Source organism: Protopterus annectens, chromosome 14.part0 (genome assembly GCF_019279795.1).
Source record: "Protopterus annectens isolate FY-2018-M chromosome 14.part0, PAN1.0, whole genome shotgun sequence".
Classification (NCBI taxonomy): Eukaryota; Metazoa; Chordata; order Ceratodontiformes; family Protopteridae; genus Protopterus; species Protopterus annectens.
The window spans coordinates 1,169,394,869-1,169,420,982 of NC_056748.1; the positions used below are offsets into that span (position 1 = coordinate 1,169,394,869).

Sequence of the window (26,114 nt, forward strand, 5' to 3'; positions counted from 1 at the left end):
AAGCTTACAAATAGTCCTGGATACAGCAAATCTGTATCCTGAACACTAATTACAGGAAAGGTAGGAAACAGGCTTACAATTTTTTTTTTTCAGAAAAGTAGCAAAAACAGTAGTAAAAACAATTCACATGCAGTGCAAGCTGGCACACTTGAGTATGTAGCAATATTAGTCCACACACAGTTTGAAAAAATGTAATTAAATTAAAAAGGACTAAAAGCAAGAGCAGAAAGGGTTTATTAGGTAGAATGCGGTAAAGAGATGGGACTGGGGGAGTGTCCTAGATCAAATCTACAGTGGGGCGGACACTGCAAAAGACACCAAATTTAAACTACTACCAGAACAGGGAGGGGCTTTTCTTGCTCTTCTATCAAGATTTAACTTTTGGCCATTTCTGCTTGTATGCCCTTAGATTACCCCTCCCCCTTTCTTCTTTTTCTCAAGCCAAGCAGGTTTTGAAAGAGGCATTATATGTTCTGCCTGGAAAACAGGTAGTGTCTCTTTGGGATCTTAACTTTGAGCTTGAAAACAACCTTCCTTTTAAACCAGCTCATCAAGCTGATTTGATGTTCTTAAGCTGGATTGCTCTGACGTCTGCAAGAAGGCTCTTAAAGTGAGTTAATGTTACTTCATATTGCACAAATTAGGGTTTCTCTGAGAACCACTTAGTTTGCATCGAGCCATTGTGTCAGTCTCTGTGTATTCTTCCAAAAACCTAAAAATGAGGGGGGAGAAGAATCTTACATACTCTTGATATCCATAGGCAGCTCAGACACTACCTGGATATAACGAAATCCTTCTGGAAGACTGATCAGCTGTTTGATTCCCATTAAGATAAGAAGGGGCAACCAGTGTCAAAACACACAATTTCTAGGTGGCTGTCTCATGGTGTTGCTTTCTGCTGTTGTCACCATTACAAGTCACTTCCAGGCATTGTCAGAGCTCACTCTAATATAACTTTGGCTTCTTCTGAGTTTTTGGAAAGGGGTGGACTTTAGAAGTACTCAAGACCCAGCAGTTTGGCCCAGTTTAATTGCAGTTACAGAGTATTACAAATTGGATTCCTTTTCCACATCCAGAACAAGCTTTGTTAGGACCATTCTTTAGGGATTGTGGATTCTTGAATTTTTTTCCTCCTCCCTTTATAATTCTAAGCTTTTGTAATCTACAAGTATGGTTTAGGCTACTGTGACAGTGTTTTAATGTTGAAAGTAGTACAGTTGTCCCCTCCCTCCCTCCATCCCCCTTATGTTATTGCTGTATTGCCTTGGTATGGATGCGTATACTCTTGTATATTTTTACATTTCTTAAATGCGGACTTTTCCTTTCTAGCTGATTTCTTTCAGGCTGCATGCCTTCTTGAGGCAAGAAAGCTCTGAAACCTTTGCCACTCTAACTACTGCTTTTATACGTATATCCTGGAGACCTGCATTGGGCATGTGCAGTATTCCCTTAATCTTTGAAGGCTGGCCAGTTGTCATATCTAAACAGGGATGTAACTCATAAAGGTTAGTTAGGCTACTGTAACAGTGATGTGTATTACAACAGCTACTGTTATGCAAGTTTCTTACACAACTATACTTTCTAAGCCTTTATGGATGAATGTTTTACTGATACAAAGCCAGTTTCCACTTGAACTGTGAACTTTTAATGTATGTTTTTTTTTTCTTATGTATCCCACAGAACTGTACAGTTGCCAAGTAGCTTATCCAGGGAGCTCATCATGTCAACACCAGATGTGAGCATGCATGTGGAAGAGGTGGTAGTCGTAACAACACCAGATACTGCTGCAGATGGAAGTAACATCGAAGAGGTCAAAACTGTGCTGGTGACCACAGATTTAACTCATTCCAGGTGCACTTTAACACTGTTACAGTTCTCATTTTTGGATTTTTGGTCATTTGTTCTCTTAAATGATAAGCATGGGTTGACGGGGGACTATGTTAACGTTGTTGCTATAACTAAATGTACTTTGCTAGTCCTAACAGGAAGAAAGCTAATTTAGTGAGTGATGTTTTCTTTGTAGTAGCTCTTTTTTAGGTAAAAGCAGGTTTAAGTGCAGTTTTAATGGCATGATTGGCTGAAGCTGGCTTACTTTCTTTTCTGTGGCTATGTGTTCACATTTGGAGTAGGTTATCAGGGTAAAATGATTTATTGACAGAACCAGAACTGCTCTCCTTTTCCAGGAGGGAGAGAATGTTGCTATTTCTGCCAAGCTGCTACCTTGGCATATGTGCTGATTTGATGGGTTAACTAACAGAGAGAGAGTAGCTTTGTATATTAGTGCAGTATATATGTACTTTCTCTCATTAATTTCCTCTCCATAGTTAATGATATGGAGTGAATATATTTCATGTTTCATGAAATGTTTGATCCCTTCCTAGAAGATTCTGTGTTTAGCTGGCCCCTTCTAGACTGTTTAAGGCTGAGTTGGGATACCTTTTCTGGAGTTGAGGCTGAATGTATTGGGTCAGGCTGAAGGGGAGTAGCTGATAATGTAGGCAGTTGCAGTGTCTGCTTGGTAAAAGAAAAGTATGCATAAGTGTAGTATACAGATGTGAAAGCCTTTTTTCACCCTATATTTTTCCTTTTTGCATCTTGACCATCAGTCTCATCACCTGTCCATTGGCCTTGAGTCCATTTCTCCATCTTATTGGATATCCCTAAACAGAGGCAAATCCTGACCAGAAATATCATCTTAGTAGCCATGGAGGTTGCTCCTGCCTTCACCTGCATGTGTCACGTCAGGCTATGAGGGCATTTTTAATAGCTCTATTACCCCAGGTGGCTTATTTAGAGGTACTATCATTGCTACAGGAATGACTAAGCCTACCCTATTTAGGGTCGATATTAGATAAATGAAGTTTCAGAACTTCGAATACCATATTGTCGACACCATATGATCAAAGTTCTGAAACTTTGAATATCTAAAAAAAAAACAAACACAGGGAAGTGCTTTAAGCAGGGGGGGGGCAAGCCCCCCTGCACCCCCCCGCTACTTAAATATACCAACTCCGAGATCGCACTTTAACGGAAAATGGCACGGAAAGGGAAGATTTCCCTTTTCTATGCTGTATCTCGATCTCGGAGTTGGTATATTTAAGTAGTGGGGGGTGTGGGGGTGCCCCCCTGCTTAAAGCACTTCCCTTTGTTTGGGTTTTTTTTTTTTTATATATATTCAAAGTTTCAGAACTTCGATCATATGGTATCGACCATATGGTATTCGAAGTTCTGAAACTTCGTTTATCTAATATAGACCCCCTATTTATCTGTACTCTTTCACACACATGCGTACGGAAGCTACCATTACTGACATGAAAGAACTCAGCTCTCTTGCCCTGGTTCCCTGCCATTTCATTGCTTGCAAGCTTCCCTTTGCTGATGGTGATTTGTCAGGCTCAGACCACCCTCACCAAACTAGGGACTCAACGTTGGCCACTCAGTCTCGCCCCCCCCCCCACCCCCACCTGACCATTGTTTAAATTTGGGTCACCTTTGTCATAGTCAGGACTTTATTCACAAGTGCCGTAGTGTCAGCAAGTCTTTGTTGTAGCAGAATGCTTTGTAAAACCAAACTGAATTATGTTTGGGCTCTTACAGGTTGAGAATATAAATCTGTGCTGTTTCTTGCTTCTGAATTACTTGGTCCAAGGATAGATTTCTGTTGTCTATGAAAATAAGACAGCTTCTACCTTGTGAATTATGGAGTTTCTTTTCTGAGGAACATTTGATGAAGCATTCCTACATCTAGAGATATGATAAATACCTTAGGTTTGGGAATAACATACAGGGGAAATGATGAAGATCTCAGCTTTGAGAATGATTTTTTTTGAAGAACTGTAACATAGCTTCTCTTATGTGGCTTCAAAAGAAAGTGGTCTGATTGTTCTTACTTGATCCAGTCTGTTCACCTCAACAGTAAGAATGATATGCCACAAGCTGCAGTTGCTTTGCACCTTTAAAAGTCTTTAAAAGTCTTTTCTTCTCTCCCGATCTGGTGTGCTGCATTCCAGCAAGCATTGAGAGGTACTCCCAGGCTCATTTTTTATGACTTTAGCAACTTTTTCCCAACATATTTCTTTGAAATGTCAATTACTTTTAGGTCACATCTTTAAAGTTTATTATGTATTCTGCATTGGTAGAGTTTAAAGAGTTTGTTTGTTAGTTCCTGCTCACTTCTGTTCAGATTATAGGTAGGTACTAGGCTATATAAGCCTAGCCAAAAAGGTACCCTGGCTTTCCCGCCCAAGAAAACTATTTTCCTGTGCCCCTGTCGAGCAGAGCCACAGAGGTGATCACCGGGGTGAATTTCCTATTTCCCATCCAATCATCAAGATTTTACTTGAAGAGTGCAAATGAGGAGCTTTGATTGATATAGATAGGTAGCTTGTTTCAGAGTATGGAAGGACAGGAATCTATCCCTCCAGCATGTTCTGTTTATTGTGGTGCCAAGGTTTAGGTCTCTAGAGCGTGTAGCTTGGCGGGATTGGAATTTCTTTAAGTGGAGCATGTCCAGCAGCTTTGGGTTTGACATAGCTTTGTATGTTAGGCAGGGTTCACCTCTGAGTAGGGGCGATAGGCGATGGAGTAAAGCTGGAGTTTTTTGAGGTGGTCTGTGTAGGGCATCTGTTTGAGGCTGGTAATCCTCTTTGTGAGGTATTTCTGCGGCCTTTCCAGTTGTAGATGTGTTGTGAGGTACATACCAAAAGGGGTATTGTACTCTATAATGGGTCTAATGAGTTACAAGTAGAGGGGAACAATGACCTCTTTTTTCCTGGATGAGAAACCTTTTGTGATTCGGTGTCCCACGTAGAAGGATTTCCTGACTACTTTGGCGATGTGATTATCAAAGGAGAGACTACTGTCCACCTGTGTCCCAAGGTCTCTTATCACACTTTTGGTGGTAAGTAGACTACCACCTATGTGGTAGCTCATGGGTACAGAGTTTTTACCAAAGAGGATGACAGTGCACTTTTTGGCATTGAGCTTAAGGCCATGGCTTTGACACCATGCATCTATCTCATTGAGGTCCTTTTGTAGGATGTCCACATCATTAGGAATTTTGATTATGGCTCCTAGTTTGCAGTCATCTGGTTACTTGGTCAGCCAAAGACCTTCTGTGTTAGCCTGTATTTCAGAAAAGTACATACCAAACAGGAGAGAACCCAGGACTGAACCCTGTGGTACTCCACTTGTCACTGGTCTGAAGTCGGATTTGGAGTCTGCTACTTTCACAGTGTGGGTTCTGTCAGTAAGCCAGTTGGCAATTCATCTTGTGACATTATACCTAGTTTAGTGAGTGTATCTATAATTCCAGAGTGGGGGATGGTGTCAAAAGTCTTGGCGAGATCTAGATAGGCTGTGTGAACCATCTTACCCTCGTCTACGGCTTTGGTGACTGCTTCAAAGAAGTCTGTCAGGTTTAGGAGACATGATCTGCCTTTTACAAACCCAAACTGGATGGGGTCCAGAATTTGAAGATTACCAATGTCTTTGTTTATAAGTTCCATGATGGTACGTTCCATGGCCTTGCAGACCAGGCTCGTTAGGCTAATGGGGGTGGTAGTTCCCGGGGTCCATGGTGGGTCCCCTTTTGTGGAGTGGGATAACTGTCGCTGTACACCATTCAGTGGGCAAAAAGCCTGAGGTGAGGCTATGATTGAACACATTCTGCAGTTTGTGTAGAACGTAGCCTGGGATGTTGTCAGGTCCCATGGATGCCGTGTTCTTGGCTTTGGAGAGTGTGGTTTTTACCTGTGCAGCCATGAGTACAGGAACTTTGCATACTTCGGTATAGAGATAAGCCTTTTAGGGGGTGAGAGAGGGGTAAATTTAACACTGAACCTATCTGCCAGGATATTGGCAATATAAGTTGGTTCTGTATATTTAGTGCCATTCTGCTGTAACTCAGAGCAGATCTGAGTGTTGCCACTGAGATTCTTGCCATAGCTATAGAATGGTTTGTGGTTGTCCTTAGAATCAGTGGCAATTTTGTTTTCGTAACTAGCTTTGGAGGATTTTATGAGGGATCTCAGCTTCTTACTGAGGCTGACCAGGGAGTTCCTCCAATCATGGGATTTTACTCTTTTTTGCAGTAGTTTCTTTCTTCTGTTGTAGAGTTTACTTATGGCAGGGGACCACCAGATTGACTTCCTTTTTTTGGAGGATAGCATCTTGTTTCTGTTAGGGATAGCACGATCCATGCACTCGTGTAAGTGCTTATAAAGTACATTTGTGTAGGATTCAGCAGTCGTACCTCTGTTGTCCGTCTGCATGGGTGTCGTGAAGTTTGCCACTTTTGTCTTAAGAAACATGACGTTGGCTTTGGAGAATTCTTTTACTGTGGTTTCCCTTATGGGGGGGGGGGTTGATGTGGATGTCTAGTGTGATTAGCCTGTGGTCCGATCTGACCAACGAGGAATTGAATTCTGGTGTGGAACACCGGTCGCCCATGTTGGTAATGACCAAGTCTAGGATATTGCTGCCCCAGGTGGGGGTGTGGATAAGTTGATCCAAAGCATTGGAATTTATGAATTCCAAAAAACGTTGAGCCAAAGGGTTGGTACATGAGTAGTTTTCCTGGTTAATGGTGGGGTAGTTCAAATCGCCCATTATTAGGGTGTTGGGTTGTACCCTAATATCTTCCAATGTATCAAGAAATGATGAGTGAGAATCCTGGGGCATGGTGGGGGATCTGTAGCAAGTTACAGTTTGGATTACTGTCTTGCCCAGAGTTAGTTGCACTTGGATAATCTCGGATGCATTATGCTGAGCAACTAGCCTGGAGGTTTGGATATCCTTAATGAATATGGACATGCCTCCGCCTTTAGTGTTTCAGTCCAGGTTAGGTAGCTGAAAGGTGTGGTATGAATTATAGCCTAGTAATGCAGGGGTGCTCTCTGGAGCCTTGAACCAGGTCTCTGTCACTGCACAGATTTCAATGTTCTACATTTTAAGAAGTGCCTCGAGTGAGTGCATTTTGAGGTTTAGACTTCTAGCACTGAGTAGCATTACCATCAGGTTTTGCTTGCTTGTACCTGTTACAGTAGTGAATTTGTAATTTGAACCGTGCCTAAAAAAGGCACTGTGAGGTGGCAGGAGCCTTAGCCAGTATCCGAAATCCGAAGGACGAAAGGTGCAGGCCATCTCTGGCAAAGCATAGTGGTCTGTCGATCATGTCATCCCAGGCAGACAGATACTGGATACCCTTGGAATGACACCAGAAGCTTAGCCAATTGTTGAAGTCAATCATTTTGTCCTTGTACTGTGGTATCATTCCGGGTGATGGCAGGATGCTACTCAGGGCTAGGGTCATACTTGCCTGGGCTACAAGATTGGAGAGCTCCTCCATGTCTCTTTTCATGTAGTCCAGGGAGGTACGTCTCATGTCATTCACACCATCATGAACAATGGCAGAGTCATATTTGTACTTGTTGTGGAGTGACCTGAGTGCATGCGTTATGTGGAAGATTGTAGCACCCGACAGGCAGTTGACAGTAGCTTTCTTCTTGTTTAGCCTGGTGAGTGGAACATCAGTGTGCCTGACTATAGATGACTAGAGTGTTGTGTACGTTGTTATGCCTTATGGGCTCTGGTTGAGTGGTACACTGAGTTTGTGGGCTATGTGTCATTTGGGTTGTGTTGGGGGTAGAGGTTGCTTGCATTTCTGCTTTGGAGGTCTCTGTTGCTTGAGCAAATTTTTATTGAAAGCCTCCGTGAATGTAGGTGTGTGTTTTGTGTTTCTTTGTGTGTGTTTTGATGGTGTAGGTTTTGAGGGACTATGTGGTGAGTGTGGTGTGGTGTGGTGCAAGTGTTTACCTTCTCCTCTTGACTGTCTAGTCCAGTCTTTGGTGAAGAGAGCTTTGCTTCCAGCTTGGCTATATAAGTGCATCTCTCACAGGTTGTATTGTTGGGTGGTAGGAGGAGAGGGTTGTCTGTGTACATGAGGCAATTGCTGCATTGCCCCAAGATGCCCAGATTCATCAGGGAGACAGGAGAAAACACCAGGAGCTGACCCTTAGACATGCCTGGATAGGTGCTTATTTATTAAGTACTAAAAACTGTTTTCCTCTAAACAAGTGAGGAAAGTTGAGTGCTGTAGTAATTTTTAGCTTATTTAGTGCTTACAGCGAGTTCTGAACCAGTGCTGAGCTCAACGAAACAGATCTGAATGCTAAAACTAAAAAACTAGCTAGTTCTAAGGGAAAATTTGAAGAAGAGCCTTTATCTCGCCAAGAATAGTTTAAACTTAGCTAAGCGGCAATGCATGAAGTGTATTTTTTTTAATATAACAGTAGCAAATGAGCAAACTGATTTAAACAAATTAACCAATTAAAAGCTCAAAAGCGCTGAGCCCTATTCCAGCAGTCTTCAATGAGACAAGTTCTAACTGCACACTCCTGCCACTAGGGTGCAGGTGGACCTTCTCCAAAAAAGATGGCCTGGATTAGTGCTCAAGTTAATACAAACAAAACTTGATTCAGGATGCCTGAATCTAGTCTATGCTACAGCAAACAAGGCACATCAATTTCAGAAAGAAACAGTTCAAATAAGAGGCACAATAAGCCTTTAACCAGAATTTCCCAGCTCAGAAGGGCAGAATCTAGCCTGTCCTCCCAGAAGAGTGCAGACCACAAACCTTCTTAATGAAAAAATAATTGGCTTGAAGCCCAAGTGCTTTAAGCAGAACAAATACACTTTCAGAATATCTGACACCGAGCCTTCAGTCAGCAATTCCCAACTTAGAAGGATGTAAGCTACCTGTCCTGCCACAACAGTGCAGACCACAAACCTTCTTAATGTAAAACAACTGGTCTGAAGCCCAAGTGCTTAAACCAAAAGGCTTAGAGTAACAGTTACAATTTAGTCAGGCTTCTACCAACCAGTAATAAATGGAGTAGAATAAATACAATTGAGTACTCTTAAGAAGATGCAAAAGCAAAATAAAGTGCATTTTTATAGCAAAGTGCAAGGAGAGAGGAAGACGGAGCAGAAGAAAATTCAAGGTTAAGAACATAAGTGTGTTGACATTCTCAAATGTTCTCTCTGTATTAAGTAGAGTGAACATCAGACTGGGAGGGGTGTCCCAGATCAAATTTACAATATGGGCAGGCAACTGCAAAGCCACCAACTATAACAACACTACAAGAATAGGGTGGGGAAGGGGGAAAACAGTTTCAGGACAGATGAGAAACAGAAAACAATGCAGAAAATATATAAAATAATTCAGTCAGGCAAGAAATAATTCAGTCAGACAAAATGAAGACAATGCAGAGCTCTGAAAGGTTAAAATATCAAGAGATATACTTATCAGTCAGCATTGTATTTCCAGATTGTTTGAGAATCACACTTCAGCCAGAACACCAGGAGTTCCCAACAGTGTATGCAGGAATTTACAAACAAAAACTATGTTTCTATCAGCAAGCCTTGAAGAAATCAGATAAGACAAAAACTGTTAAACCTGTTTTATAAACTTCACCATAGGAATGGGGGAAGCAGTTTCAGGACAGATGAGAAACAGAAACAATGCCAGAAAATATATAAAATAATTCAGTCAGGCAAAATTAAGACAATGCAGAACTCTGAAAGTTTTAAATGCCAAGAAATATACTTGTCTACAACCATATGTTTCCTGATTGTTTGACAATCACACTTCAGCCAGAATACCAGGAGTTTCCAACACTGTATGGCGGAATTTGCAAACAGAAACTATTTTTAGATCAGCAACCCTTAAAGCAATCAGATAACACAAAAGTTCTTTGACCAGTTTTATAAACTTCACCACAAGAATAGGGGGGAACCTGTTTCAGGACAAATGAGAAACAGAAAAAAATGCCAGAAAATATATAAAATAATTCATTCAGCAAAAAATTATTTAGTAAGGCAAAATTAAGAAACTGCAGAACTCTGAGAGCTTAAAATGCCAAGAAATATACTTATGAATTAGCGATATATTTCCAGATTGTTTGAGAATCACACTTCAGCCAGAACACCAAGAGTTTCCAACAGTGTATGCAGTAATGTACAAACACAACATATTTTTAGATCAGCAAGCCTTGAAGCAATCAGATAACACAAAATCTGTTAGATCAGCTTTATAAAGTTCACCACAGGAATAGGGGTGAAGCAGTTTCAGGACAGATGAGAAACAGAAAACAAAGCCAGAAAATATATAAAATAATTCAGTCAGTCAAAAAAAATTCAGTCAGGCAAAATTAAGACAGTGCAGAACTCTGAAAGGTTAAAATGCCAAGCAATATACTTATCAATCAGCAATATATTTCCAGATTATTTTGAGAATCACACTTCAACCAGAACACCAGGAGTTCCCAACAGTGTATGCAGGAATTTGCAAACAGAAACTATTTTCAGATCAGCAAGCCTTGAAGCAATCAGATAACACAAAAGCTGTTAGACCAGTTTTATAAACTTCACCACAGGGATAGTTGGGAAGCAGTTTCAGGACAGATGAGAAAAGAAAGCTATGCCAGAAAATATGGAAAATAATTCAGTCAGGCAAGAAATAATTTAGTCAGGCAAAATTAAGACAATGCAGAACTCTGAAAGGTTAAAATGCTAAGAAATATACTTACAATCAGTGATATATTTCCAGGTTGTTTGAGAATCATATTTCAGTCAGAACACCAGGAGTTTCCAACAAGTGTATGTAGTAATTTACAAATAGAAACTATATTTAGACCAGCAAGCCTTGAAGCAATCAGATAACACAAAATCTGTTAGACCAGTTTTATAAACTTCACCATAGGAATAGGAGGAAAGCATTTTCAGGACAGATGCAAAACTGAAAACATTACCAGAAAATATATAAAATAATTCAGCGAGGGAAAAAATAATTCATTCAGGCAAAATTAAGGCAATGCAGAACTCTGAAAAGTTAAAATGTCAAGAAATATACTTATCAATCAGCGGTATATTTCCAGATTGTTTGAGAATCACACTTCATCCAGAACACCAGGACTTTCCAACAGTGAATGCAGGAATTTACAAACAGAAACTATTTTTAGATTAGCAGGCTTTGAAGCAATCAGATAACACAAAAGCTGTTAGACCTGTTTTATAAACTTCACCACAGGAATAGGGGGGGCAGCATTTTTTAGGACAGATGAGAAACGGAAAACAATACCAGAAAAATATATAAAATAATTCAGTGAGGGGAAAAATTATTCAGTCAGGCAAAATTAAGACAATGCAGAACTCTGAAAAGTTGAAATGTGAAGAAATATACTTATCAATCAGCGATATATTTCCAGATTGTTTGAGAATCACACTTCAGCCAGAACACCAGGACTTTCCAAGAGTACATGCAGGAATTTACAAACAGAAAGTATTTTTAGATCAGCATGCCTTGATGCAGTCAGATAACAGAAAAGCTGTTAGACCAGTTTTATAAACTTCACCACAGCAGTTTCAGGACAGATGAAAAATTTATTTTATTTATTTATTTTACATTTGTTGACCGGGCTAGTCTAACTGGATACATGTCCATTTTCAGTAGAGGCCCGGGGAGAAAAGCTCCAGACAAACATTGTAAACATTAAAGAGTAATAGTGGAATTACATTAACAATTGTAAACATTGAAACCAAATAAGAGTATGGAGGGAAAAAAATAAATTTATCAACAAAATGTTGTATTTTTTATTTATTTATTTTTTTTTTTTGAGGATGAAACTACTCTTAGTAAGTGTGGCGTAGTGAAAAATTGATTAAGGGTAGTTTGTTAAAACAAAGGTATAATATACTTGTAAACATTGAAATTATATGCAACCCTTTGTAAACAGGAGAAAATAGGAAGGTTGAAGAGGAAGTAGGTTGAAGAAAGGAAAATCAGAGAGCAATAAAAAAAGGAGATCAGTAATCTACATTAGCGGGGTAAAGGGTGGAAGTGGACCCTAGGGAGTAGGAAGATGGAAGTGAAAGAGGAAGCAATTAGTCAGGGTTTGTGCAGGGGCACATCCAGTGAGATTATAGGTGAAGTTTGAGTCTTAGTTTAAAGAGAGAAAGGGATGGTATTTGAGTTAGGTCTGTTGGTAGGAGGTTCCAGCATTTGCCAACAGTGTTTGAGAAAATGCTATCACCTGACAAGTTATTAGACTTTGTAGTACAAACAAGTAATCTAGTAGATTAACGTAGTGAAGTTAGATTTGTGTATGGGGTGATAAGGTTAGTGAGAATAGGAGTATTTTTAGGTTGATAAAAGATTTTGTGAGCAATGATGAGTTGGGAAAGTGTTAGTAAGCTAGGTAATTCAAGCCAGTTGAGTTGCTTAAGATTAAGACAATGGTGTGTCTTGTATGGATTGCTGGTAGCAAACCTGGCGATATTGTTATAGGCATGAGAAATGTTTTGGAGGTTAGTTCTTTTTAGATTAGTATAAATAGATGAAGCATAGAGAAGTGTAGAGATTAAGTGAGAGTGGGCAATGGTGGTTCTGGCTTGAGGAGTAAGGAAAGGTTTGATTCTGTATAAGGAACCAATTTTTCTGTTCACTGCTTGTATGGTATTGTTAATGTGTATATCATAGTTGAGGTTGTTGTCGATTGTCACTCCTAGAAGTTTGGTAGATTGTTCAGGTGTTATCAGGGTGCCTTTGCTAGATACAATAGAGATATCAATAGGTGGGGACCTATTGGTAGGTGGAAATAGTAGCAGTTTGGTTTTTTTTGGCATTCAAAAGAAGGCAACGTTTTAGGAACCATTCTTCAACCATGTTAAATACTTTTTGGGTTATGTAGTGGAGGTCTGAGGTGGAGTTAGCAGAGCATATAAGTGTGGAATCGTCGGCATATTGAATACAGGTGGCTTCAGGGACTGCAATGTGAAGGTCGTTGATAAATAGTGAAAAAAGAAGAGGTCCCAGAATTGAGCCCTGGGGGACTCCTATGGAGACTGGTAGAAGGGATGATAGTTTATTTTGCCAGACAACTGCTTGTTGCCTATTGTTAAGGTAAGATTTGAACCATTGAATAGCTGGGGGGGTCGAGAGCCAGAAGTTCAAGGGTATTTATCAGTAGGGGATGGTTGACCATGTCAAAAGCCTTTGACAGGTCGATGAAAAGAGCAGAAGAGAGGGTGTTGTTATTACGGTTTTTATTGATGGTATCAGTGAAGGATAGAAGGGCGGTGGTGGTGCTGTGAAATGGCATAAAGCCATGTTGGCAAGTAGCCAACATATTGTGTTTCATTTAAGTGGTTAAGTAACTGATGGTGAATACATTTTTCCATGACTTTAGCTAAGGGTGAAAGAAGAGCTATTGGTCTGTAGTTAGAATAGTCAGTGGATTTACCACCTTTATGAAGTGGGATGATATGGGAGACCTTCCAAATTTCAGGGAAAAACAAAAAAACAATGCCAGGAAATATATAAAATAATTCAGTCAGGCAAAATTAAGAGAATGCAGAACTCTGAAAGGTTAAAATGCCAAGAAATATACTTACCAACAGCAATATATTTCCACATTGTTTGTGAATCACAGCTCAGCTAGAACACCAGGAGTTTCTAACAGTGTATACAGGAATTTTCAAACAGAAACTATTTTTCTGTCAGCAAGCCTTGAAGCAATCAGATACTCAAAAGCTGTTAGACCTGTTCTATAAACTTCAACACAGGAATGGGGGGAAGCTGTTTCAGGACACATGGGAAACAGAAAACAATGCCAGAAAATATATAAAATAATTGAGTCAGGCAAAAAATAATTCAGTCAGGCAAAATGAAGACAATACAGAACTCTGAACGGTTAAAATGCCAAGAAATATAATTATCAATCAGCTATATATTTCCAGCTTGTTTGAGAATCGCACTTCAGCCAGAACACCAGGAGCTTCCAACAGTGAATGCAGGAATTTTCAAACAGAAACTATTTTTAGATTAGCAGGCTTTGAAGCAATCAGATAACACTAAAGCTGTTAGACCTGTTTTATAAACTTCACCACAGGAATAGGAGGGAAAGCAGTTTCAAGACAGATGAGAATTTGAAAACAATGCCAGAAAATATATAAAATAATTCAGTCACGCAAAAAAATAATTCAGTCAGACAAAACTAAGACAATGCAGAACTCTGAAAGCTTAAAATGCCAAGAAATATACTTATCTACAGCCATATATTTCCTGATGGTTTGAGAATCACACTTCAGCCAGTGCACCAGGAGTTTCCAACAGTGCATGCAGGAATTTACAAAGTATTTTAGATCAGGAAGCCTTGAAGCAATCAGATAACAGAAAAGCTGTTATCCCAGTTTTATAAACTTCACCACAGGAGTAGGGGGTAAGCAGTTTCAGGACAGATGAGAAACAGAAAATTATGCCAGAAAATATATAAAATAATTTAGTCAGGTAAAATTAAGCCAATGCAGAACTCTGAAAGGTTAAAATGCCAAGGAATATACTTATCAATCAGCAATATATTTCCAGATTGGTTGAGAATCACACTTCAGGTAGAACACCAGGAGTTTCCAACAGTGTATGCAGGAATTTACAAACTATTTTAGATCAGCAAGCCTTGAAGCAAACAGATAACAGAAAAGCTGTTAGACCTGTTTTATAAACCTGACCACAGGAATATGGGGGAAGCAGTTTCAGGACAGATGAGAAACAGAAAACAATGCCAGAAAATATATAAAATAATTTAGTCTGGTAAAATTAAGACAATGCAGTACTTTGAAAGGTTAAAATACCAAGAAACATACTTATGAATCAGCGATATATTTCCAGATTGTTTGGGAATCACACTATTTTTAGAGTAGCAGGCTTTGAAGCAATCAGATAACACAAAAGCTGTTAGACCTGTTTTATAAACTTCACCACGGGAATAGAGGGAAAGCAGTTTCAGGACAGATGAGAATTTGAAAACAATGCCAGAAAATATATAAAATAATTCAGTCAGGCAAAAAATAATTCAGTCAGACAAAACTAAGACAGTGCAGAACTCTGAAAGCTTAAAATGCCAATAAATATACTTATCTACACCCATGAGAATCACACTTCATCCAAAACACCAGGAGTTTCCAACAGCATATGCAGGAATTTACAAACAGAAACTTTTTTTTAGATCAGCAAGCCTTCAAGCAATCAGATAACACAAAATATGTTAGACCAGTTTTATAAACTTCACCACAGGAATAGGAGGAAGCAGTTTCAGGACAGATGAGAAACAGAAAACAATGACAGAAAATATATATAATAATTCTGTCAGGCAAAATATAATTCATTCAAGCAAAGTCAAGACAATGCAGAACTCTGAATGGTTAAAATGCCAATAAATATACTTATCAATCAGCAATATATTTCCAGATTGTTTGAGAATCACACTTAAGCTAGAACACCAGGAGTTTCCAACAGTGTATGCAGGAATTTACAAACAGAAACTATTCTTAGATCAGCAAGCCATGAAGCAATCAGATAACACAAAATGCTGTTACACCATTTTTATAATCTTCAACATAGGAATAGGAGGGAAGCAGTTTCAGGACAGATGAGAAAGTGAAAACAATGCCAAAAAATATATAAAATAATTGAGTCAGGCAAAAAATAATTCATTCAGGCAAAATTAAGACAATGCAGAACTCTGAAAGGTTAAAATACCATGAAATATACTTATGAAGCAGGAATATATTTCTGGATTGTTTGAGAATCACAATTCAGCCAGAACACCAGGAGTTTCCAACAGCGTATGCAGGAATTTACAAACAGAATCTATTTTTAGATCAGCAAGCCTTGAATCAATCAGATAACACAAAATATGTTGGACCAGTTTTACAAACTTCACCACAGGAATTGGGGGAAGCAGTTTCAGGACAGATGAGAAACAGAAAACAATGCCAGAAAGTATATAAAATAATTCAGTCAGGCAAAAAGCAATTCAGTCAGGCAAAGTTAAGACAATGCAGAACTTTGAACGGTTAAAATGCTAAGAAGTATATTTATCAATCAGCGATGTAATTCTAGATTGTTTGAGAATCACACTTCAGCCAGAACACCAGGAGTTTCCAACAGTGAATGCAGCAATTTACAAGCAGAAACTATTTTTAGATCAGCAGGTTTTGAATCAGTCAGATAACACAAAAGCTGTTAGACCTGTTTTATAAACTTCACCATAGGAATAGCGGGGGAAGCATTTTCAGGACAGATGTGAAACGGAAAACAATACCAGAAAATATATAAAATAATTTAGTGAGGGAAAAAAATTCAATCAGGGAAAATTAAGAGAATGCAGAACTCTGAAAGTTTAAAATGCCAAGAAGTAGTCTTATCGATCAGTGAGGAATTTTCAGATTGTTTTAGAACCACACTTCAGCCAGACCACAAGCAGTTTCCAAAAGTGTATGCAGGAATTTGCAAACAGAAACTATTTTAGATTAGCAAACCTTGAAGCAATCAGCAAACACAAAAGCTGTTAGACCAGTTTTATAAAGTTCACAACAGGAGTAGGGGAAAGCACTTTCAAGACAGATTAGAATTTGAAAACAGTGCCAGAAAATATATAAAATAATTCAGTCAGGCAAAAAATAAATCAGTCAGACAAAACTAAGACAATGCAGAACTCTGAAAGCTTAAAATGCCAGGAAATATACTTATGTACAGCCATATATTTCCTGATGGTTTGATTTAGTGATGGGAAAAAAATTTCAGTCAGGCAAAATTAAGACAATACAAAACTCTGAAAAGTTAAAATGTCACGAAATATACTTATTAGTCAGCGATATATTTCCAGATGGTTTGAGAATCACACTTCAGCCAGAACACCAGGAGTTTCCAACAGCGTATGCAGGAATTTACAAACAGAAACTATTTTTAGATCAGTAAGCCTTGAAGCAGTCAAATAACACAAAATCTGTTAGACGAGTTTTATAAACTTCACCAAAGGAATATGGGAGAAGCAGTTTCAGGACAGATGAGAAACATAAAACTATGCCAGAAAATATATAAAATAATTCAGTCAGGCAAGAAATAATTCAATCAGGCAAAATTAGGACAATGCAGAACTCTGAAAGGTTAAAATACCAAGAAATATACTTATCAATCTGCAATATATTTACAGGTTGAGAATCACACTTCAGCCAGAGAACCAGGAGTTTCCAACAGTGTATGCAGGAATTTACAAACAAAAACTATGTTTCTATCAGCAAGCCTTGAAATCAGAAATCAGAAATTAGATAAGACAAAAACTGTTAGACCTGTTTTATAAACTTTACCATAGGAATGGGAGGAAGCAGTTTCAGGATAGATGAGAAACAGAAACAATGCCAGAAACTATATAAAATAATTCAGTCAGGCAAAATTAAGACAATGCAGAACGCTGAAAGTTTTAAATGCCAAGAAATATACTTGTCTACAACCATATATTTCCTGATTGTTTGACAATCACACTTCAGCCAGAATTCCAGGAGTTTCCAACAGTGTATGGCGGAATTTGCAAACAGAAACTATTTTTAGATCAGCACCCCTTAAAGCAATCAGATAACACAAAAGTTGTTTGACCAGTTTTATAAACTTCACCACAGGAATAGGGGGGAAGCTGTTTCAGGACAAGTGAGAAACAGAAAACAATGCCAGAAAATATATAAAATAATTCATTCAGGCAAAAAAATAATTCAGTAAGGCAAAATTAAGACACTGCAGAACTCTGAGTGGTTAAAATGCCAAGAAATATACTTATGAATCAGCAATATATTTCCAGATTGTTTGAGAATCACACTTCAGCCAGAACACCAGGAGTTTCTAATAGTGTATGCAGGAATTTCCAAACAGAAACTATTTTTAGATCAGCATTACTTGAAGCAATCAGATAACACAAAAGCTGTTAGACCAGTTTTATAAACTTCACCAAAGGAATAGGGGGGGGAAGCAGTTTCAGGACAGATGTGAAACAGATAATGCCAGAAAATATATGAAATAATTCAGTCAGGCGAAATTAAGACAGTGCAGAACTCTGAAAGGTTAAAATGGCAAGAAATATACTTATCATTCAGTGATATATTTCCAGATTGTTTGAGGATCACACTTCAGCCAGAACACCAAGAGTTTCCAACAGTGTATGCAGGAATGTGCAAACATAACCTATTTTTAGATCAGCAAGCCTTGAAGCAATCAGATAACACAAAAGCTGTTAGACCAGCTTTATAAAGTTCACCACAGGAATAGGGGTGAAGCAGTTTCAGGACAGATGAGAAACAGAAAACAAAGCCAGAAAATATATAAAATAATTTAGTCAGGCAAAATTAAGACAATGTAGAACTCTGAAAGGTTAAAATACCACGAAATATAAGTATGATTCAGTGGTATATTTCCAGATTGAGAATCATACTTCAGCCAGAACACCAGCAGTTTCCAACAGTGTATGCAGGAATTTACAAACAGAAAATATTTTTAGATCACTAAGCTTTGAAGCAGTCAAATAACACAAAATCTATTAGACCAGTTTTATAAATTTCACCACAGGAATAGGGGGGAAGCAGTTTCAGGACAGACGAGAAACAGAAAACAATGCCAGAAAATATATAAAATAATTCAGTCAGGCAAAATTAAGAGAATGCAAAACTCTGAAAGGTTAAAATGCCAAGCAATATACTTATCAATCAGCAATATATTTCCAGATTATTTTGAGAATCACACTTCAGCCAGAACACCAGGAGTTTCCAACAGTGTATGCAGGAATTTGCAAACAAAAACTATTTTCAGATCAGCAAGCCTTGAAGCAGTCATATGACACAGAAGCTGTTAGACCAGTTTTAAAAATTTTACCACAGGAATAGTTGGGAAGCAGTTTCATGACAGATGAGAAAAGAAAGCTATGCCAGAAAATATAGAAAATAATTCAGTCAGGCAAGAAATAATTCAGTCAGGCAAAATTAAGACAATGCAGAACTCTGAAAGGTTAAAATGCCAAGAAATATACTTACAATCAGCGATATATTTCCAGATTGTTTGAGAATCATATTTCATTCAGAACACCAGGAGTTTCCAACAAGTGTATGTAGGAATTTACAAACAGAAACTATTTTTAGATCAGCAAGTTTTGAAGCAATCAGATAACACAAAATATGTTAGACCAGTTTTATAAACTTCACCACAGGAATAGGAGGAAAGCATTTTCAGGACAGATGCGAAACTGAAAACATTACCAGAAAATATATAAAATAATTCAGCGAGGGAAAAATAATTAATTCAGGCAAAATTAAGGCAATGCAGAACTCTGAAAAGTTAAAATGTCAAGAAATATACTTAATCAGCGGTATATTTCCAGATTGTTTGAAAACCACACTTCAGCCAGAACACCAGGAGTTTCCAACAGTGAATGCAAGAATTTGCAAACAGAAACTATTTTTAGATTAGCAGGCTATGAAGCAATCAGATAACGCAAAAGCTGTTAGACCTGTTTTATAAACATCACCACAGCAGTTTCAGGACAGATGACAAACAAAAAACAATGCCAGAAAATATATAAAATAATTCAGTCAGGTAAAAAAATAATTCGGTCAGGCAAAATTAAGACAATGCAGAACTCTGAACGGTAAAAATGCCAAGAAATATACTTATCAATCAGCGATATATTTCCAGATTGTTTGAGAATCACACTTCAGCCAGAACACCAGGAGCTTCCAACAGTGAATGCAGGAATTTACAAACAGCGAGGTGCTCTGCCTCACATGGACCGGGATTTTATTCCACAGCATAGGGAGTCTCTGAGTGATAAATCTATCCCTCCAGCACATCCTATTTATATCTATGTTAAGGTTTAAGTTGCTTGCTCTAGTGGTTTTGGTGGATTTGGATTTTTTGAGGTGAAGCATGTCCATTAATTCCGGGTTGGACGTGGCCTTGTATGTCAGGCACATGTCACCTCTGAGCAGACGGTATGCGACTGAAATATACTTATCTACAGCCATATATTTCCTGATGGTTTGAGAATCACACTTCCGCCAGTGCACCAGGAGTTTCCAACAGTGCATGCAGGAATTTACAAACAGAAACTATTTTTAGATCAGCAAGCCTTGAATCAGTCAGATAACCAAAAGCTTTTAGACCTGTTTTATAAACTTCTCCATAGGAATAGGGGGGAAGTAGTTAAAGGACAGATGGGAAATTGAAAACAATGCCAGAAAATATATAAAATAATTAAGTCAGGCAAAAAATAATTAATTCAGGCAAAACTAAGACAATGCAGAACTCTAAAAGCTTAAAATGGCAAGAAATATATACTTATGTACAGCCATATATTTCCAGATCATTTGAGAATCACACTTCTGCCAGAACACCAGGAGTTTCCAACAGTGTATGCAGGAATTTACAAACAGAAACTTTTTTTTAGATCAGCAAGCCTTCAAGCAATCAGATAACACAAAATCTGTTAAACCAGTTTTATAAACTTCACCACAGGAGTAGAAGGAAGCAGTTTCAGGACAGATGAGATACAGAAAACAATGACAGAAAATATATAAAATAATTCTGTCAGGCAAAAAATAATTCAGTCAAGCAAAGTTAAGACAATGCAGAACTCTGAACGGTTGAAATGCCAAGAAATATACTTATCAGTCAGCAATATATTTCCAGATTGTTTGAGAATCACACTTAAGCTAGAATACCAGGAGTTTCCAACAGTGTATGCAGGAATTTACAAACAGAAACTATTTTTAGATCAGCAAGCCATGAAGCAATCAGATAACACAAAATGTGTTAGATCAGTTTTACAAACTTCACCACAGGAATTGGGGGAAGCAGTTTCAGGACAGATGAGAAACAGAAAACAATGCCAGAAAGTATATAAAATAATTCAGTCAGGCAAAGTTAAGAAATTGCAGAACTCTGAACGGTTAAAATGCCAAGAAGCATACTTATCAATCAGCAATGTAATTCCAGATTGTTTGAGAATCACACTTCAGCCAGAGCACCAAGAGTTTCTAACAGTGAATGCAGGAATTTACAAGCAGAAACTATTTTTAGATCTGCAGGCTTTGAATCAATCAGATAATACAAAAGCTGTTAGACCTGTTTTATAAACTTCACCACAGGAATAGCGGGGAAAGCATTTTCAGGACCGATGTGAAACAGAAAACAATACCAGAAAATATATAAAATAATTAAGTGAGGGAAAAAATAATTCAGTCAGGCAAAATTAAGACAATACAAAATCTGAAAAGTTAAAATGTCAAGAAATATACTTATCTGTCAGCGATATATTTCCAGATTGTTTGAGAATCACACTTCTGCCAGAACACCGGGAGTTTCCAACAGTGGATGCAGAAATTTACAAACAGAAACTATTTTTAGATCAGCAGACCTTGGAATCAGTCTGATAACGCAAAAGCTGTGAGACCAGTTTTATAAACATCACGACAGGAATAGGAGGGAAGCAGTTTCAGGACAGATGACAAACAGAAAACAATGCCAGAAAATATGTAAAATAATTCAGTCAGGCATAAAATAATTCAGTCAGGGAAAATTAAGAGAATGCAGAAAGGTTAAAATGCCAAGACGTATTCTTATCAATCAGTGAGAAATTTTCAGATTGTTTGAGAACCACACTTCAGTAAGACCACAAGCAGTTTCCTAAAGTGTATGCAGGAATTTACAAACAGAAACTATTTTAGATTAGGAAACCTTGAAGCAATCAGCAAACACAAAAGCTGTTAGACCAGTTTTATAAAGTTTGTAACAGGAATAGGGGGAAAGCAGTTTCAAGACAGATTAGAATTTGAAAACAATGCCAGAAAGTATATAAAATAATTTAGTCAGGCAAAAAGTAAATCAGTCAGACAAAACTAAGACAATGCAGAACTCTGAAAGCTTAAAATGCCAAGAAATATACTTATGTACAGCCATATATTTCCTGATGGTTTGAGAATCACACTTCAGCCAGAACACCAGGAGTTTCCAAAAGCGTATGCAGGAATTTACAAACAGAAACTATTTTTAGATCAGTAAGCCTTGAAGCAGTCAAATAACACAAAATCTGTTAGACCAGTTTTATAAACTTCACCACAGGAATAGGGGAGAAGCAGTTTTAGAACAGATGAGAAACAGAAAACTATGCCAGAAAATATATAAAATAATTCAGTCAGGTAAAATTAAGATGATGCAGAACTCTGAAAGGTTAAAATGCCAAGAAATATACTTACAGTCAGTGATATATGTCCAGGTTGTTTGAGAATCATACGTCAGTCAGAACACCACGAGTTTCTAACAAGTGTATGCAGGAATTTACAAACAGAAACTATTTTTAGATCAGCAAGCCTTGAAGCAGTGAGAGAACACAAAAGCTGTTAGACCAGTTTTATAAACTTCACCCCAGGAATAAAGGGAGAGCAGTTTCAGGACAAATGAGAAACAGGAAACAAAGCCAGAATATATATAAAATAATTCAGTGAGACAAAAAATAATCCAGTCAGGCAAAATTAAGACAATGAAGAACTCTGAAAGGTTAAAATGCCAAGCAATATACTTTAACAATCAGCGATATATTTCCAGATTATTTGAGAATCACACTTCAGCCAAAACACCAGGAGTTTCCAGCAGTGTATGCAGGAATTTGCAAACATAAACTATTTTAGATCAGCAAGCCTTGAAGCAATCAGATAACACAAAAGCTGTTAGACCAGTTTTATAAACTTCACCACAGAAATAGGGGAAAGCAGTTTCAGGACAGATGAGAAACAGGAAACTATGCCAGAAAATATACAAAATAATTCAGTCAGGCAAAATTAAGACAATGCAGAATTCTGAAAGGTTAGAATGCCAAGAAATATCTTACAATCAGCAATATGTTTCCAGATTGTTTGAGAATCATACTTCAGTCCGAACACCAGGAGTTTCCAACAAGTGTATGTTGGATTTTACAAACAGAAACTATTTTAGATCAGCAGGCCTTGAAGCAATCAGATAACACAAAATCTGTTAGACCAGTTTTATAAACTTCACCACATGAATAGGGGGGAAGCAATTTCAGGACAGGTGAGAAACAGAAAACAATGCCAGAAAATATATAAAATAATGCAGTCAGGCAAAAAATAATTCAGTTAGGCAAAGTTAAGACAATGTAGAACTCTGAATGGTTAAAATGCCAAGAAATATACTTATCAATCAGCAATATATTTCCAGATTGTTTGAGAATCGCACTTCAGCTAGAACAACAGGAATTTCCAATAGTGTATGCAGGAATTTACAAACAGAAACTATTTTTAGATCAGCAAGCCTTGAAGCAATCAGATAACACAAAAGCTGTTAGAACAGTTTTATAATCTTCAACACAGGAATACGGAGGAAGCAGTTTCAGGACAGATATGAAACAGAAACCAGTGCCGGAAAATATATAAAATGACTCAGTCAGGCAAACAATAATTAATTCAGGCAAAATAAGTCAATGCAGAACTCTGAAAGGTTAAAATGCCAAGAAATATACTTATCAGTCAGTGATATATTTACAGATTGTTTGATAATCACACTTCAGCCAGAACACTAGAAGTTTTCAAAAGTGTATGCAGGAATTTACAAACAGAAACTATTTTTAGATCAGCAAGCCTTGAAGCAATCAGATAACACAAAAGCTGTTAGAATAGTTTTATAATCTTCAACACAGAAATAGGGGGGAAGCAGTTTCAGGACAGATAAGAAACAGAAAACAATGCCATAAAATATATAAAATAATTGAGTCAGGCAAAAAAATAATTAATTCAGGCAAAATTAAGACAATGCAGAACTCCGAAAGGTTAAAATGCCAAGAAATGTTCTTGTCAATCAGTGATGTATTTCCAGATAGTTTGAGAATCGCACTTCAGCCAGAATACCAGGAGTTTCCAACAGTATATGCAGGATTTTACAAACAGAAACTATTTTTAGATCAGTCAGCCTTGAGGCAGTCAAATAACATAAAATCTGTTAGACCTTCTTCTTCTTCTTTCGGCTTTTCCCGGCTAGGGGTCGCCACAGCTGATCACCTGTCCGCTCATGATTGGCAGTGAAGTTTTAAGGTGTTGAGTTGCCAGCCCGGTGTCCAACCTTCCACAGAAGGCACACACACACATGCACTCATGCCTAGGGCCAATTTAGAGTGTCCAAGCCACCTACAACATGTCTTTGGGATGTGGGAGGAACCCGGAGCACCCGGAGGAAACCCACGCGACCACAGGGAGGACATGCAGACTCCACACAGAAGGCACCCCAGCCGAGGATCGAACTGGGGAACCTCTTGCTGTGAGGCAAAAAAAAATCTGTTAGACCAGTTTTATAAATGTTACCACAGGAATAGGGGGGAAGCAGTTTCAGGACAGATGAGAAACAGAAAACAATGCCAGAAAATATATAAAATAACTCAGTCAGGCAAGAGATAGTTCAGTCAGGCAAAATTAAGACAATGCAGAACTCTGCACGGTTAAAATTCCAAGAAATATACTTATCCATTAGCAATAAATTTCCAGATTGTTTGAGAATCACACTTCCACTAGAAGACAAGGAGTTTCCAACAGTGTATGCAGGAATTTACAAACAAACTATTTTAGATTAGCAAGCTTGGAAGCAATCAGATAACAGAAAAGTTATTAGACCTGTTTTATAAACTCCACCACAGGAATAGGGGGAAGCAGTTTCAGGACAAAAGAGAAACAGAAAATCATGCTAGAAAATATATAAAATGGTTAAGTCAGGCAAACAATAATTCATTCAGGCAAAATTAAGACAATGAAGAACTCTGACAGGTTAAAATACCATGAAATGTACAATGAATCAGTGATATATTTCCAGATTGTGTGAGAATCACACTTCAGCTAGAACACCAGGAGTTTCCAACAGGGTATGCAGGAATTTACAAACAGAAACTATTTTTAGATCAGTAAGCCTTCAAGCAATCAGATAACACAAAAGCTGTTAGACCAGTTTTATAAACTTCACCACATGACTAGGGGGGAAGCAGTTTCAGGACAGATATGAAACAGAAACCAGTGCCGGAAAATATATAAAATGACTCAGTCAGGCAAACAATAATTAATTCAGGCAAAATTAAGTCAATGCAGAACTCCGAAGGGTTAAAATGCCAAGAAATGTTCTTGTCAATCAGTGATGTATTTCCAGATAGTTTGAGAATCGCACTTCAGCCAGAATACCAGGAGTTTCCAACAGTATATGCAGGATTTTACAAACAGAAACTATTTTTAGATCAGTCAGCCTTGAGGCAGTCAAATAACATAAAATCTGTTAGACCTTCTTCTTCTTCTTTCGGCTTTTCCCGGCTAGGGGTCGCCACAGCTGATCACCTGTCCGCTCATGATTGGCAGTGAAGTTTTAAGGTGTTGAGTTGCCAGCCCGGTGTCCAACCTTCCACAGAAGGCACACACACACATGCACTCATGCCTAGGGCCAATTTAGAGTGTCCAAGCCACCTACAACATGTCTTTGGGATGTGGGAGGAAACCGGAGCACCCGGAGGAAACCCACGCGACCACAGGGAGGACATGCAGACTCCACACAGAAGGCACCCCAGCCGAGGATCGAACTGGGGAACCTCTTGCTGTGAGGCAAAAAAAAATCTGTTAGACCAGTTTTATAAATGTTACCACAGGAATAGGGGGGAAGCAGTTTCAGGACAGATGAGAAACAGAAAACAATGCCAGAAAATATATAAAATAACTCAGTCAGGCAAGAGATAGTTCAGTCAGGCAAAATTAAGACAATGCAGAACTCTGCACGGTTAAAATTCTAAGAAATATACTTATCCATTAGCAATAAATTTCCAGATTGTTTGAGAATCACACTTCCACTAGAAGACAAGGAGTTTCCAACAGTGTATGCAGGAATTTACAAACAAACTATTTTAGATTAGCAAGCTTGGAAGCAATCAGATAACAGAAAAGTTATTAGACCTGTTTTATAAACTCCACCACAGGAATAGGGGGAAGCAGTTTCAGGACAAAAGAGAAACAGAAAATCATGCTAGAAAATATATAAAATGGTTAAGTCAGGCAAACAATAATTCATTCAGGCAAAATTAAGACAATGAAGAACTCTGACAGGTTAAAATACCATGAAATGTACAATGAATCAGTGATATATTTCCAGATTGTGTGAGAATCACACTTCAGCTAGAACACCAGGAGTTTCCAACAGGGTATGCAGG

General features: G+C 38.1%; 1 protein-coding gene across 1 annotated transcript in view; it reads left to right on the plus strand.

Moving 5' to 3' along the window:
- Nucleotides 1-1,802: 1,802 nt before the first annotated feature.
- The window catches only part of GMEB2 (glucocorticoid modulatory element binding protein 2), a 2,829,650-nt gene continuing 2,805,338 nt past the window's right edge, over nt 1,803-26,114 (plus strand). Inside the window, exon 1 of the mRNA XM_044056980.1 lies at nt 1,803-1,851. The gene's annotated coding sequence lies outside the window, so the exon portion shown is untranslated. The remainder of the gene's footprint in view (nt 1,852-26,114) is intronic.